The sequence below is a fragment of the Amblyomma mixtum genome, chromosome 5, assembly GCF_055824585.1.
Source record: "Amblyomma mixtum isolate Tamu chromosome 5, ASM5582458v1, whole genome shotgun sequence".
Lineage (NCBI taxonomy): Eukaryota > Metazoa > Arthropoda > Arachnida > Ixodida > Ixodidae > Amblyomma > Amblyomma mixtum.
This window is the reverse complement of record NC_143016.1, coordinates 75859975-75873995: the sequence shown is the minus strand read 5'-3', so window position 1 is coordinate 75873995 and position 14021 is coordinate 75859975. Positions and strand designations below refer to the sequence as shown.

At 45.9% G+C, this 14021-nt stretch overlaps 1 long non-coding RNA gene across 1 annotated transcript; it reads right to left on the bottom strand.

The window, feature by feature from the left end:
- Positions 1-440: 440 nt before the first annotated feature.
- Positions 441-12705, bottom strand: LOC149342722 (uncharacterized). Its single transcript, XR_016282677.1, has 3 exons — positions 12411-12705; positions 7916-8180; positions 441-891 (listed from the first exon to the last, which is right to left on the bottom strand). It is a non-coding gene; the product is annotated as an uncharacterized LOC149342722 (long non-coding RNA).
- Between the last annotated feature and the right edge of the window lie 1316 nt (positions 12706-14021).

The window sequence follows — 14021 nt, the reverse complement described above, 5'->3', positions numbered from 1 at the left end:
CGCACCAGAGTCGCAAACGCAAACGTCCTAATGAGAGAAGCAGTAAGAAGAAGCCAGCGCGTTCCAACCACACCGCTTCCCCTACCTATGCGAAAAAACCAACCTATTAAAAGAAATGTGCATTCATTCAGTTATGGTTACTTTGTAAGAGCGCAAGGAAATAAGGTCACTCTTTCTGTCCTTCGATGGCATCGTATTATGTTTTCGAAAAGTTGCACGAAGCCGGACTTACATCTAGACTGTTTAACCGCCGGTATGTGGCCGCAGTTCCAACGGCCACTCGTGGAACACCAACAGAGGCTCCATGATCAACTGCATTTCCATGATCAACTCCGCTTCCCCAAGCAGCTCCTCCTGCCCCTCCGCTAGAGCCTCCCACGCCAGTACAACTTGCTCCGCCCCTACGACCTCCACCACCACCTCCTCCTCAGCCTCTTTCACTTCCCAAAACGTGCTGTACCGGACGAACGCGAAGACGGTCCAGGCAAGGACAGCCATCAGACTGTCCACTGCATCCGCGGGCGGCAGCAGGAGTTGCATGGCGCACAACTTTCCCGTCACCAAGGTGAACGTAGGAATGGTGGAGAAAAAGTATACCGCGTTTGCCAGGCAGGCGAGAGGACACAAAATGGCGCCATACAAACAGGAGAGGCGGGCAAAACACGGAAAATCGAAGCGTTCGAAGACGAGGTCGATCAGGGCGCCGTTGAGGATGAACAAATCTCTCCAGAAGGGGCTGGGCAGCATGCGGCTAAGGGACACGTCCAAATCTTTCGCGAAGTAGTGAAGCGTGAAGCGCAGCTCGTCTGCCCTTTCGCCGAGCACGTAGTCCAGAAACGCCATGGCTGCAGTCCGGGTGTCTTGTGCCTTGTTTCTTGTGCCTTCTTCGGCCTGCGTAAGAAAAGGTGCTTTCTTCAGTCCCAGAGATGTAGTCTCAATGACAGCATGCAGAAAGCAAGGCTCAGAAGTTCGGAAAATCATAAAATAAAAATGTCAGTTTGCCCACATAGATTGAGAAAAAAATTTGATTAGTTCGCAGCTTTGAATTCGCGTGGATAACAGATAAATCTGCTGAAAAAAATTGTCATCACTGTAACGTCCCCCGGCAATTGATAAAAATTACGTTTCCACTGTGGCACATTTTGCAGCGGTGATCGGTCTGTGTAGGTTACTGGAGCAACCAGCTAGCATGAACCCAGCGCAGCCAGCAGCTTTTTTTTTCTCTTTCAGAAACTTCAAGTGCAGGAGGGGAAGACATCGCGCCAGCTGAGTACCGCCTCTTACTCGATCAGTTCAACAATATAAACATTCACAAAGCACACAAATGCGTCGTAGCACTTACTCGACTTGGTTTCTCAGTATATCCTGTTGCCGACCAAATTATAATTACGAAATCAGCTCTCACTCAAACTAATAGCATAATCGCTTCCACCTCGAATCAAGCAAACCCTGAAACACGGTGTGCAAACTGTCCACATTAATCAAGGGCCGAAATCGCGCTCAAGCCAGCAGGAAATTCTTTCTCTATAAGCTTCGACATCCCGATCAGCGCTCTTGCAGATTCCGAGGTATCTCTGTAAGGTACTATACAGCAGCGACTGCAGGATCGCTCCGAATGCTCTGTCATGCTCTGAGTTGTGCTGGACCCCAATTAAGGACAAATTTCGCCGCCGATGACACCGAGCAGTGACTTCAGATTCTGTCACAAAATCCCGGGCAGCTTCGGAAACGTGAAAGGGATCTTTTCGTGCTGTCTTCGCCGCGGTGGTCTTCTCGATGGAAGCACGTTATATCTAGGGGTTAGTGTGTTCGGTTAAAAAAAAAAAAACATGTTAAACGTACCCCGGATAGACTGATTTCACAAGTAGTTGCGCTACTCCCGCCGACGACCATACCGGCGCGACGCGTAGCTAGCTGGGCTGTTTCCGTCGCCACATTGTTCTTCTTTGTCTGTATTCAGATTTGATAGTGCAATTGGTTCCACCTGAGTACTGGCTTATGCTGTGACAGATGCACCGAGCAGGTGGCAGCGGGTTTCGCGTTGACTGGCAAAGAGGAACGGTCCACAAAAGGAGCGTGTAGAATTCTGTTGAACAGACGGGGCAGCTGGCGAGGCCCTGTTCAGCGCGTTTAGCTTCCTTATTTTTTAAGTGATGTTTATTGCCACAGGGCATAAAAGGGTATGTAATGATGGATGACGAGAATGCTTAAATAAATGAAAAAGGTTCGCTGATCTAATCAAGTCGGTGGTTTAGTGTCTTGTCCCTGCAAATTCGTGCGAATTTTCAAGGTCTTAAGTGTGCCATTACATTCAGTGCCTCTTAATAGGCGCCGTCAAGTTCTGTTGAAGGCGAGCAAAGTTCGTGGTCGGTTTCACCTTCACGATACTTCGTGAGCCGTGCTCCCAGTACTCTGCCCGGCCCAAGGCTATGGAGGAAGAAGTCAGTGAATCTTAGTGGCATATTCAGGCTTCCACGGGACGTGATCACTCGCAGCGCGTGTTCACAGCTCATTCCTCATGCTGCCAGGCTCAAGAAATGCTTTGATTTCAATAGGAGAGCAGCGGGATGACAGCTGTGTGCTAATGTGAATCAACACCGGGTATTATCTCGCACATCTACTACGAACATGCGTAAATATATTGGCAAATTTAGAGCATGCAATTATGTCGAAATATTGCCAGCATCTTAATATTTCCCACTAATCTTCCTATAGAGAAAAGAGTGGCTGTGGCTCAACTCAGCTGAGCCAGCGTACACAGAACGAAAACTGTGTTAAGCATGGTTAAACACGGTTTAGCTGTGTTGCAGGAAGTATCTACGTTATCAAAGGGAGAACATTGAGGAGTTGTAGTGACGTTTAGCTGGACATTCACATTAATTGTGTCGGCGCTTAGAACGCGCTCGTGCTTATATTATCGTTACCGCCTTGGTGCTCCATGACAAAGAAAACTTTTTTGTTCAATATCAAGCATCAGGTGTGCGGCTAGCATGCAGCTCCAATTCCCATGTACTCTTAATCCTTCCTGCCCGCCATAAAGAACCCCCCCCCACCCCCACCCCCGCCCCCCACAAACAGGGCTTCCTTGTCGCCTGCGTGGTGCGCCAGTTTATCAACAAACTACCGCTGTGAGCTCAACTGAGTCGCAGCGCTAACAGAAAACAAATTTTGTCATGGTTTTTGCAACTTGGGGCATAAAAACGTACTTTCGCTTAGTTTATCAAAACTTGAATAGACATGAGCAGCTAATCAGCTAAACGAGCTTTCACGAATTCTGAGGTCCGAAGTCGTATTTATTTTATTCGGGAGCTCTCGCTGCGTGTGAGAGCGTTGCGTAGACGTTTGGCTAAGTGTGAAAAAATGTAACGAAATAGCGCATATTTTCCTATGATTAATGTAGATACGAACAGCAGAAAGACACTACGGTATACCCTATACCCCCCCCTCTCCCCCCCCCCCCCCCCCCCCCCCCCGAAACCCTCTGACATGCGTGCGGAAAGAGCAACTGAAATTGGTAGCGGTCGTGCTTACAATCTTGTGCATGAAATGTGTTTAATGGGAACGAGAGGACGCTCATCGCAACGATGCCGAACACGTAATGGTGATCGAGAAAACGCGCTTTATCGGGACAACCTTCAGTCTTCAGCGCGCCTATATCCAGTTACTGCTCCAGTGAGTCAAATCAGTAGACCTACATTCTGATGCATACAATAATCATAGATGATAGCGCACGTAAAAGGCGACAACAAACGATACGCCAGCGCAGAAATCGGCTTAAAAAGTACCGGTTTCCAGTCTCTACCCTACCTGGCCGACTACCCTTGGATGTCACGTTAACGAGTAACTGCGCGCAAAATAACCGCAGTACTGTCTGGTAGAGAGACAATGTGAGTAGTGACGCACAGCACACACACTCATACGTTAGCTGATGGAGCACAACTACGGCAGAAGCGAACACGTAAACATACGTTCCTCGCGCGGCGCCGGCGCGACCCGCAGTCCCTCGGGCCGCGCGCGCCGACAGATGGCGACTGGTGTCGAGAGTAGGAGCGCGCTCGCAGCCTGCGTGCGAGGGTAAAAGAGTTACGGCGGTCATGTTTGAAGGCCCGCCCTAGACTTCGCTAACCAATTAAAATTTAATATACAATAGCCACAGCCCTGTAGGTTGTGCACAAACATGGCCGGTCTCGACGCGCGCGCTCTCTCGCTCTAAGCAGGCGCCGAGAGGACAAAGCATTTTTATCTGCGCTGCCCCACAGCTGATCTCCGCAGGAGGGCGCTGCGAGCCGACCCTTCCTAACCCTTCCTGCGGCAGCGCGGGAGACGATTTTGAGAATTCTTCACGCACGGGCGCATTTTTTCACGCGTCTGACGGTGTTGGTTTTGTCGCTGTGTTTAGCTCGTGAACGAAAGGTCTGCCATGTACCTCATGCTTCGCGCGTCTTGCTTACGACGTCACGTTTCTCAGCAAGTTTTCTGCATAGGAATTCTCATGAATGTTTGTCTCAGAAACTTGTGTACTGAAGCTGCGCTTGTCATTCTGTGGCTATGGTGTACTGTTGTGTCGCTTTGCTTAAACGCGTGAACTAAAGGTTTGCCACATACTCCGCGCGCCTTGCTTACATGCTTGTGACGACGAACAACACTGGCAGTGCTCTGTACAAACTTCTGCGTACTTAACAGAATGGTGAACTTTGGTATCCAAAGTCTTTGTTACTAGCTCTCCTGGAAACGATTTCGGCGTTTTTTGAAAAGGTGGTCAAGGATCTCCCCCGATCGCAAAATTCTCGAAGCCTTGCAACTGACCATTGAACCAAATCTTGAAGATTCACCCCTCCTATGCTGCCTGGAAGGTGTTGACAAAAGTCACACCAAACGCTCAGCACGTCTGATTTCTGAGGAGTTTCTCCGAATTCTTCTCGTCAACTACGCAAAGAGATTGACAAACCAAAATTACCCGTCTTGCTTCCTCCACAAACCAACGCGAAAGCATATTTCAGGCTATAACGGACAACATTCGGAACTACGACAGTGTTGTTTAGGTCATTATGCAAGCACTGCCTGTTCTTGTTCTATATTTGAAACTATGTCGGAGTTTCAAACAGCAAGGTATCTTTTTGATCTGGCGTTTTTCGTGCAGTGAGAAGAGATGGCACAGATACATTTGAACGTTTTCAAGGGTGAAGTGCAATTGTTTTTCTTCACACATTTCCAAGTGCCGACAGAGAGTGAAGATGGACATAAATTTTTCCTAACCCTGGTTTCGCACTGAAATATCTTGCCTCACTTTTATTCCTGTCAGTCGCAAATGATACAGCCCTACCCACTAATACTATGCGCCATCACTCCATGCCAACTTCAATGTTCTGAGATCCATCAACTAGTTCCCTGCTTTGCGAGCCGATAGCAGTGGCTGCAAAAGGTATGGTTGTCAGGTTCTTGTTCAGTGCTCGGAACAGCCGTTGAGAAACACGTGCAAAGTATCCGAACAGGCTACCTCGAGGGTACATTTCAGCGGCTCCCTTCGAGCCCCTCATGAGCAGGCCGTAAGAGAGAGCGCTTCGAGACCGGCCGTGGCACAACCTTGAACCCAGGGCTTGGCAAACCGAAAAAAGAAACATATGAAGAAAACATTCAGCACACCCTCTCCACATGGGACTCATCGCCCTCTCCGCGTGGTTCTCTCCCCTTCTGCTTTCGCCACCACACTTTCGAGTCGCTTCTCGAAGTTCTAGCTAAACGACAGGACGAGTTATTTGCTGACTCATCGCGGAAGCGTCGAATGGCAGCGGGCGGAAACGAGCCCCACGACGCTTCGGTGCTGGCAGGAATGCCAGCAAACAAATGGACCCTTCGCGGAACTCTTAGAAGGTTCCCATGTTTCTGCAAAAGTGGTATGCGCACCCACTGGCAAGCTTTGTTGGTGCACCTAGGGACGCCCGCCGTCAACAATGCTAGAGTCGGCTGTCTTAATAAGGGGGCAGCCACTTCCGGGCTTTTGTGAAGCTTTGCGCAGGTGGAGAGCTCGAGGCTGTACTCAGAACTTCGGGTCGATCGAAGACGCGCAGTGACCTCACGTTACAGTAAAAAAAAAAAATCTAATGAGGCCATAATGAAGCGCGGCATTACATGAGGTAAAGAGAAGTATTTTGCGGCATAGTATTGCCAGTGTTAGCAGGCGTCATGTTAACTAATAAAGTGATTAACTAAATTCTCATGGTTAACTTTTTAACTACTACAGATAGGCACCTGATAACAATTAGAGATTTGCATCTGACCCTTAGTAGTAATCATATCAGTTTTTAAAATTTCGCATCCGCGATTACCCTCGTTGCTGTGGCTCGACAAAATTTGGCTACATCGTGCCAAAATACATTTCCTTTCGCAAAGCATGCAGACAAAGCAACTCCTCCAGTGCACGTAACAAGTCGAAATAGCCCAATTTTGTCGAGGCACAGTACAGAGGGTAATAGCGCTTCGAAATTCTAAAAACTGATATGAATATTGCTAACGGCCAGCTGCAAATCTCTAACTGCATTCAAATACTTATCGGTAATGGTTAAAAAGTCAACCATATAATTTTAGTTAATCCCTTTACAAGTTAGCATATTTTTTCTGTTTTTTTGACGCCCGCCAACACTGGGATTACTATATGCCGCAAAAGCTTCTCTTTAACTCAAAAACCCTGTTTTTAAAAACGAGTGATATCCTTTCGTGACACATCCGATAAGAAATAAAAACAAACGTTTCGTGGCATGCATGACTACCTGGATTGGCACTGAGAAATTTATTAGAAACTAAAGCAGCCAGTAATGCAAACTTCGTTGGAATACGTGAAAACGTGCTTATCGACATGCATAGGAATGTGTTTCTGGCAGATCATGTAAAAAATGAAGGGCATACACATTTTGATCGCAAAAGCCATCGTGTTTGGTCCACAGGAGAGTCGGCACATCGTGGTTTGGTTTGTGGGTGTTTACCGTTCCAAAGCGACACAGGCTATGAGGGACGCCGCAGTGAAGTGCTCCTGGAATTTCGACCACCTGGGGTTCTTTAACGTGCACTGACATCGCACAGTACACCGTGGAAGCGATTATGCAACTACATTAAATGAATTCTATTACTGTCGCATATATTAGCGTGGACAGTGAAGGCTACTGCGCGATAGCGGTTTGTTTGTAAATGTGTTTGTAAATACTAAGCAATTTTTTTGCAATTATCTGCGAATGCAAGTTACATCATGCATGAACTCGATGTGCACGGGTTCAACTAAGTATGCATGGAATGACTGTACATGTCGTGCGTGAATTATGCACGAAATACTGTACTGAAAAGGTCAGCTGTGCTGTTTGAGATAAACTTAACACCTCTAGTGCGTCGACACATTATGAGTATTGTACGGAATGCTGTTACATAGACATATAGTGTTTTTTGAGAAATAACATTTCTTGTCGACTGAGAGTAACGGGAAGGCTTTGTTAGTAAACGCATGTAAAATGTATTCTCTCTCCCTACATTGGCCCAACGCTGCGGTTACCATTGTCGAGCAGCAGCGCCACCAATTTTAACATCCTACAACAAAGAAGCGGTCCATGCAAAACGCGCGCGAAGAAGGCGGGCAACGATACATCCATCTACCTCCTCTAGCGGGCCCGATTTTAGACCAGTCTGCGTGTGATGCAGATCCCATGAGAACACCCCCCGCGCCCGCGTGTTTCAGTCGTCCGTTGTCATGGGGATTAATACGCCAACAGTCCGCCCGTGCCCGCTAGGTGCGTAACTGAAGGAGGAATTCGCGCTAGGCGCTAGCTTCTGTAACACGTGCTTCTGCCATCGCAACGTGGCGAACGGGAGGAGTTTTCACAGCCGTGCTTCCGCCATCCGTGTCTTGAAGCAACAATCATGAATCGCGTACCTGGAAACACCAGCCAGTGCGTCAGCAGAGGATTCGACGGGCTCTGGAAGACATCGGTGCCGGGCGGACAGCGTCAAACAGCGAAGTACTCTCCGGCGAGCTGTCGAAGTCGAAGGTCCAAAAAAGGGACGAGCAGGCGTGCAACCCTACCTCTCCAGGCGCCCAGGAAAAACGAGCTGACTGGAAAGTGTCGAAGACGGGGCGCGGGGTCAAGGAGCTTCCCTCTGTTCGGGGACAATGGGGTCGGCCCTCTTCCTGCTTTTCTCTGCATGAGGGAGAGGGTAGAAGAGGTTGCCGTTTGGGTGGTGGCGCCACTCATAAGCGGTCGGCGGGTATCGGAATCACGCTCGAGATTCGAGAGCTGACAGCTGTCTCTCTCTCTCTTTCTCCCCCAAGGTACAAATCGCGTGTATTTCAAGTGCACATTTGCCCTCAGATTTGACGATAGCGTTTTAGACTAAGCCCCAAGTGCATGCGCTTTGTCTCTCCTAGCCCTTTCAGCCCTGAATTTTTTTTGCTAGTTCGCGAATTTTTCTAAAGTGTTATTTTGCTTCACTGCCACCCAAGGAACACACTAAAGCAAAAAATTTCTCTAGGACTCCCTTGGTTTTAAAGATGGCGTCGTGTCCTATATTTATTTATTTATTTATTTATTTATTTATTTATTTATTTATTTATTTATTCATACTGTTAACCCTCTGCATGAGGGTCATTACAGGGAGGGAAACATATACAGACACAAGTGCAATTCTCTTCGCTAAAAAAAGAAACACTCAAATGCACAGAATTACAGATTTGCACAGCAATCTTCCAGGAACGCGTTCACACCTATCACAAATTTGTCTACATCTGTTTGGTCCACAACGTCACTTGGTAGTTGATTCCAAATTTCTACAGCATCGGGAAAAAAGGAGTAGCGATAGACATCAGTACGTGTAATAATAGGTTGTAATACCTTACTGTGATTTTTCCGAGGGCAACGCTTCAGGGGAGGTGCAACATAGTGATGTTTATTAACTTTGACTTTATCATTCATTATCAGAAAAAAAAGTTTCAATTTCTGCTTTAGTCTTCTTACTTCTAGTGATTCTAGCTGACACTCTTTTAGCATTGCTGTGACTGAATCAGTGCGGCGGTATTTAGAGCATATAAAACGTGCTGACATCCTTTGCAATCTTTCCAGTTTCCGTTTTAAACCCTTTTGATGAGGACTCCACACTGCACTTGCGTACTCTATTATTGGCCGCACGAACGTCTTGTACGCAATCAATTTAATTTCTTTAGTCGCATTCGGCAACTTCCTCCTCAGGAAACAGACCTTCTGGTAGGCTTTTAAATAGACATTTTCAATATGGGTGCGCCAGTCAAGATTATTTGTTAATGTCACTCCCAAGTACTTGAGACACTTTACTTGATCTAAGGAATTTTCACCGATATTGTATCGAAACATCATAACATTCTGCTTCCTTGTTACTTGCATGTAATTAGATTTTTAGTAGTTTATTTCCATACCCCATTTCAGGCACCACGAGTTTAACGACTGAAGACATTTATGTTCACCTGATCTGCCGGGGAAGCCACAGGAGAGTAAATTAAACAATCATCGGCAAAAAGTTTCATTCTGACAGGCGATTCGACGATAGCAGAAATATCATTTATATACAATAAAAACAAAAGCGGACCTAAAACGGAGCCCTGTGGCACCCCCGACAGAACTTCACGCCTATTCGATACTGCACTTTCTATTTTGACGACTTGACAGCGGTTACTTAGATAGGCCTGAATCCATAGTACTATATTTTCAGCGATTCCTAATCTGCGTAGTTTAAAAAGAAGCTTATGATGCGGAACTTTATCGAAAGCCTTCGAGAAGTCTACACAGACCACATCTACCTGCTGACGTTCATCTATAGCCTTGCAAAAGTCGTTCACTGTTTCAATTAACTGCGTCACTGTCGAAAGGCCGGTCCGAAAACCATGCTGAAATGGACACAATAGGTCATTTATTTCCAAAAAATGAAGGATGTGTTTAGCTATTATGTGTTCAAAAACCTTGCAACATACGGAAGTGAGTGAAACTGGCCTGTAGTTTTTTTACAAGTCGATTACCGCCTTTAAATACCGGAACTACTATTGCGCTGCGCCAGTCACGAGGTAAAGAATGATCCCACAATGACTTTTCAAATAAAATTTGCAAATAATATGATAACCACTCAGCATACCGTTTAAGGAATTCCATCGGTATTTCATCGGGACCGCTCGATTTCTTCGGGTCCAGAGACAGCAGCTGCTGACAGATGCCCTCCCTATTGATGCGAATCTCGTGCATTGAGTATGGCAACGTGTAAATTGTTGTATGATCACTCTCAATGTCATTATCATCCCTACTGAAGACCGACTGGAAGAAATCATTAAACAGGTTTGCAATATCGGTTTTATCAGTCACCTCATCGTTCCCATCCATTACCTGTGTGATTGCGTTCTTTTTCGCTGAAAAATATCGCCAGAACTTTTGTGGTGAGCTTGTGAGAAAATTAGTCAGTGTTGTATTGAAGAAAGTTTTTTTCGAATCCAATAACACTGTTTTGAGCTTCTTTTTGATGTTTGAAAGTTCTGTCGCTCTATTTTTTTTGCTTTCGTAGCCTTTTTACCTTGCGCTTTAACTGAATGATCTCTCTAGTGATCCAAGGATTGAGCTGCTTCGATTTCTTTGAGCGAGTGGGAACAAACTTATCAATGCAATATTTTAGTGTGCCCTTAAAACGTTGCCACAATTCCTCGACACTTTCATGGTGTGATGATGTTGCAAACTGATTCAAGTTTTCTTCTAAGACGTCTAAGATAGACGTATCGTCTGCCCGGCTGTAGTCTTTGACCCGTATTAAAACATGCGATTTTTTGCGGACTTGTGTGTTCAACCGCACATTCAAACAGATCATCTTGTGGTCAGATAAACCCGGCTTGACAGATATGGTGTGGTCTGCCACTTTACGGGATAAGAAAACCAAGTCCAACAATGACTGGGACCTTGATGTAACCCTTGTAAAATCCGTTACTATTTGCTTAAGGTTATGAGTAAACATAATTTCCATTACTTTATTCGCACTGCTTATTTCTACATTACCTGTTGACAAAGTTTCAAAATTAATATGTGGCAAATTGAAGTCGCCAGCCATTATCAGTCTGGTGTTCTTATTTACATGAGAGTTAAGGAACAAAAGCAATTCATCCAAAAATTCAGGAGATGTAGAAGGCGGCCTGTACACAACACCTACTAAATGTACAAGGTTCCCACAAGAAACCTTGCACCACACCATTTCAGAAAGGCTGCAGTTAAGAGCGACTGCAGATACTGTGCTTTTCATAACAATAGCCACCCCCCCTCCTTTAGAATTTCTATCCCATCTAAAAACATGGTAGCCTGGTGGGAAAATGCTATCGTTGCTAATTCCCTCATGTAACCAGGTCTCGGTTATTAACAATAAGTCAGGGTTCTCGAAAATTAGCAAATGTTCTAAATCAGTTGTTTTGTTTGCTACACTGCGGGCGTTTAACAGAATAATTCTGAGCTATATTTGCGAGCAATCGCTATGATCATCAGAATCTGCAGTTGATTTGGCCGGGGATAGCGAACTATGACCAGCAGACTCATCGTTAACTTTGGGTCCTCCTATCTTATCTTGGTGGGTTCGGTACAGACAACGCTCTTGTCGTTCATGATCCCATGCGTAAATGGTGTTGTTAATCTTAAGTTTATCATGTATCAGTTTGACCTTTGTTCCGTTATCTCTTTCGGCTTTACTACTTTGCCACAGTTTTTTTCTTACTGCTACTGTTTCCTTCGCATAGTCTGGGCTTACACTTATCGGGCCGCCTTTCAACTTCCCGCAATTCTTAAATATCAACTCTCTTTCTCTAGAGTCGAAAAAGTGCATAATGACAGGTCTATGGCTACCAGTTTTTTTTTCTTGCCTATACGATGAATTCTGTCTATAGTTTTCGCCTGAACGCCCAATTTTTCATTAAATATCTTCTGAACCACAGCTTCCCTCAGATCGGAATCTGATTCGTCTTTTGCTTCTTTGACACCAAAAACCAAAAGATTATTACTTCTGCTCCTGTTCTCGTATTCAGTCAACTTATCTGCCTGCTGACGAACAAGGGTCTCTAAAGTTTGCATTCATTTGTTCATTTCTTCGATAATATCAAGAAATCCAGTCATCCTATCGCATTTTGCATTAAGTTCGGTCATTTCTGTTCTCAGTTTATCTATTTTAGCATCCGACGTGGCCTGGTTTTCTAGAATTAACTGCAACATTTCAGCAGTCTTTGGCCCCGGGTTTTCCTCAATATCACCAGAAACCAACAAAGACAATAACATAGACCAAGTGTCACTCAAAACAGTCAAAGCAGTCAGCAATCTTCCAGGGCACGGCAGAACTAACAGAAAGCGGTTTTCACTCCTAACACTTCCAATATTAGTCAAATAACGAACCTGTAACAGCAGGATCGGTGGCTTAGACATGTTGCCGGTTGTCCAGGTGCCGTGCCCTCTGAATGCTCCGGCGTCGCGCAGTTCCTTTTGTAGGCTAGCCACTGGTGACGTCACTGTCATCGACGAAAGACGCCCCTTGAACAGGTTATCGCCGATATCGCTGTCGTGATGGGTCGCGTAGAAAAATGGTGTTTCATCCGTTCCACAGGTGGAAATGCTTGCGGCAACAATCCACGGCAGGACCTGTAACAGCAGGATCGGTGGCTTAGACATGTTGCCGGTTGTCCAGGTGCCGTGCCCTCATATAGGACACCAGGGCTTAGTGGTTGCAAGAACAAAAAAAAAGCAAAGTTTGACGTTACTCTTTATTTCAAGACTTTCTCAAAAATTCAAATATTGAGAACAAACATGCTGGTTGCCTTGAGGTGCAGCTAATACTGGACGTTGATTAATCCGTGTGAAAAGTTTTGAAACAGCTGGAATGAGTTCAGTGGATGAACCTTGATAAACGAGGAAGTCGTAGAAAATCCCCAAGGCGCCACACAGCATGAAAACTTATTCCCACGCATTTGGTTTCCCTTTTATTTATTCTTTTATGTCTCGCTGTCCTTTGAACGGAATGATTTGCTCATCGCTGCAAAGATGCTCCTCGAAACAGAGGTTTAGGCATCTTTCACGAAATGTGTCCAAATCTGTCCTGACAATCCAGAAAGGATCATTGCTGGTGTGATCTTGTTACAAAGCTTTTACGCGCATTGCGCGTGCAGTGCTCCCCTGGAACACAAACGGACGCTCGGGATAGAAAGAGCGTTTATTCATCCCGATCAGCCAGCTCACATAGCGTGAGCGGGCGAGGGTAAGGGGAGGAAGGTAGGAGGGAAAGCGTGAGGAGCATGCGCTTGGCGTTCGCCGTTGTGAGGCATAGCGTTCGCCGTAGTGAAGGCATAGCGTTCGCCGTAGTGAAGGCATAGCGTTCGCCGTAGTGAAGGCAGAGCGTTCACAGCAGGTCTCCGTTCACGTCTTCAATGTGCAAGCAGATTCTAGCCGTGGCTAGCGAAAGACACCCATCGCTAAATGCTGTGAAATCAGCTTTGATTTTTTCTTCCTCATATCAACGGATTTTCCTTCTTGATAAATACAATACATGTTTGTTTCCTCGGCAGGAACAGCAAAAAACACTCTTCGGCACGTACCGAGAAAAATACGCATACGGGGTCGGTAGACCTTCAAGATCATTCTCATTCTCGTCACCAGATTATTGAGGGTGATACGTGGCTGCTAGCTCATTGAAAGCTCTCCTGCACCACGACCTGTTTTCCTGTGTTGCTTTGTCAACTTCATCACCGCTGGAGGCTGCCGAGAGCTCAAATCCACGTCCTCCTAAGCGTCTTCAACCTCCGACACGTAACCATCCTTCAGTGCAGCAAACATGACATCTGGATCCTGGAGACGCAGATGTCTTAATTGAGGCCGCTTTGCCGTTGAGTAAGGTCACAGTTTTTGCCTCTGCAATAAAACAAAAACAAAAATTAGGCATTACCAAAAAAAATGTTCCGCACTTGCATGCAACACGCGCCGGTGGTTTATAACCACTGAAGCCTGGTGTCCTAT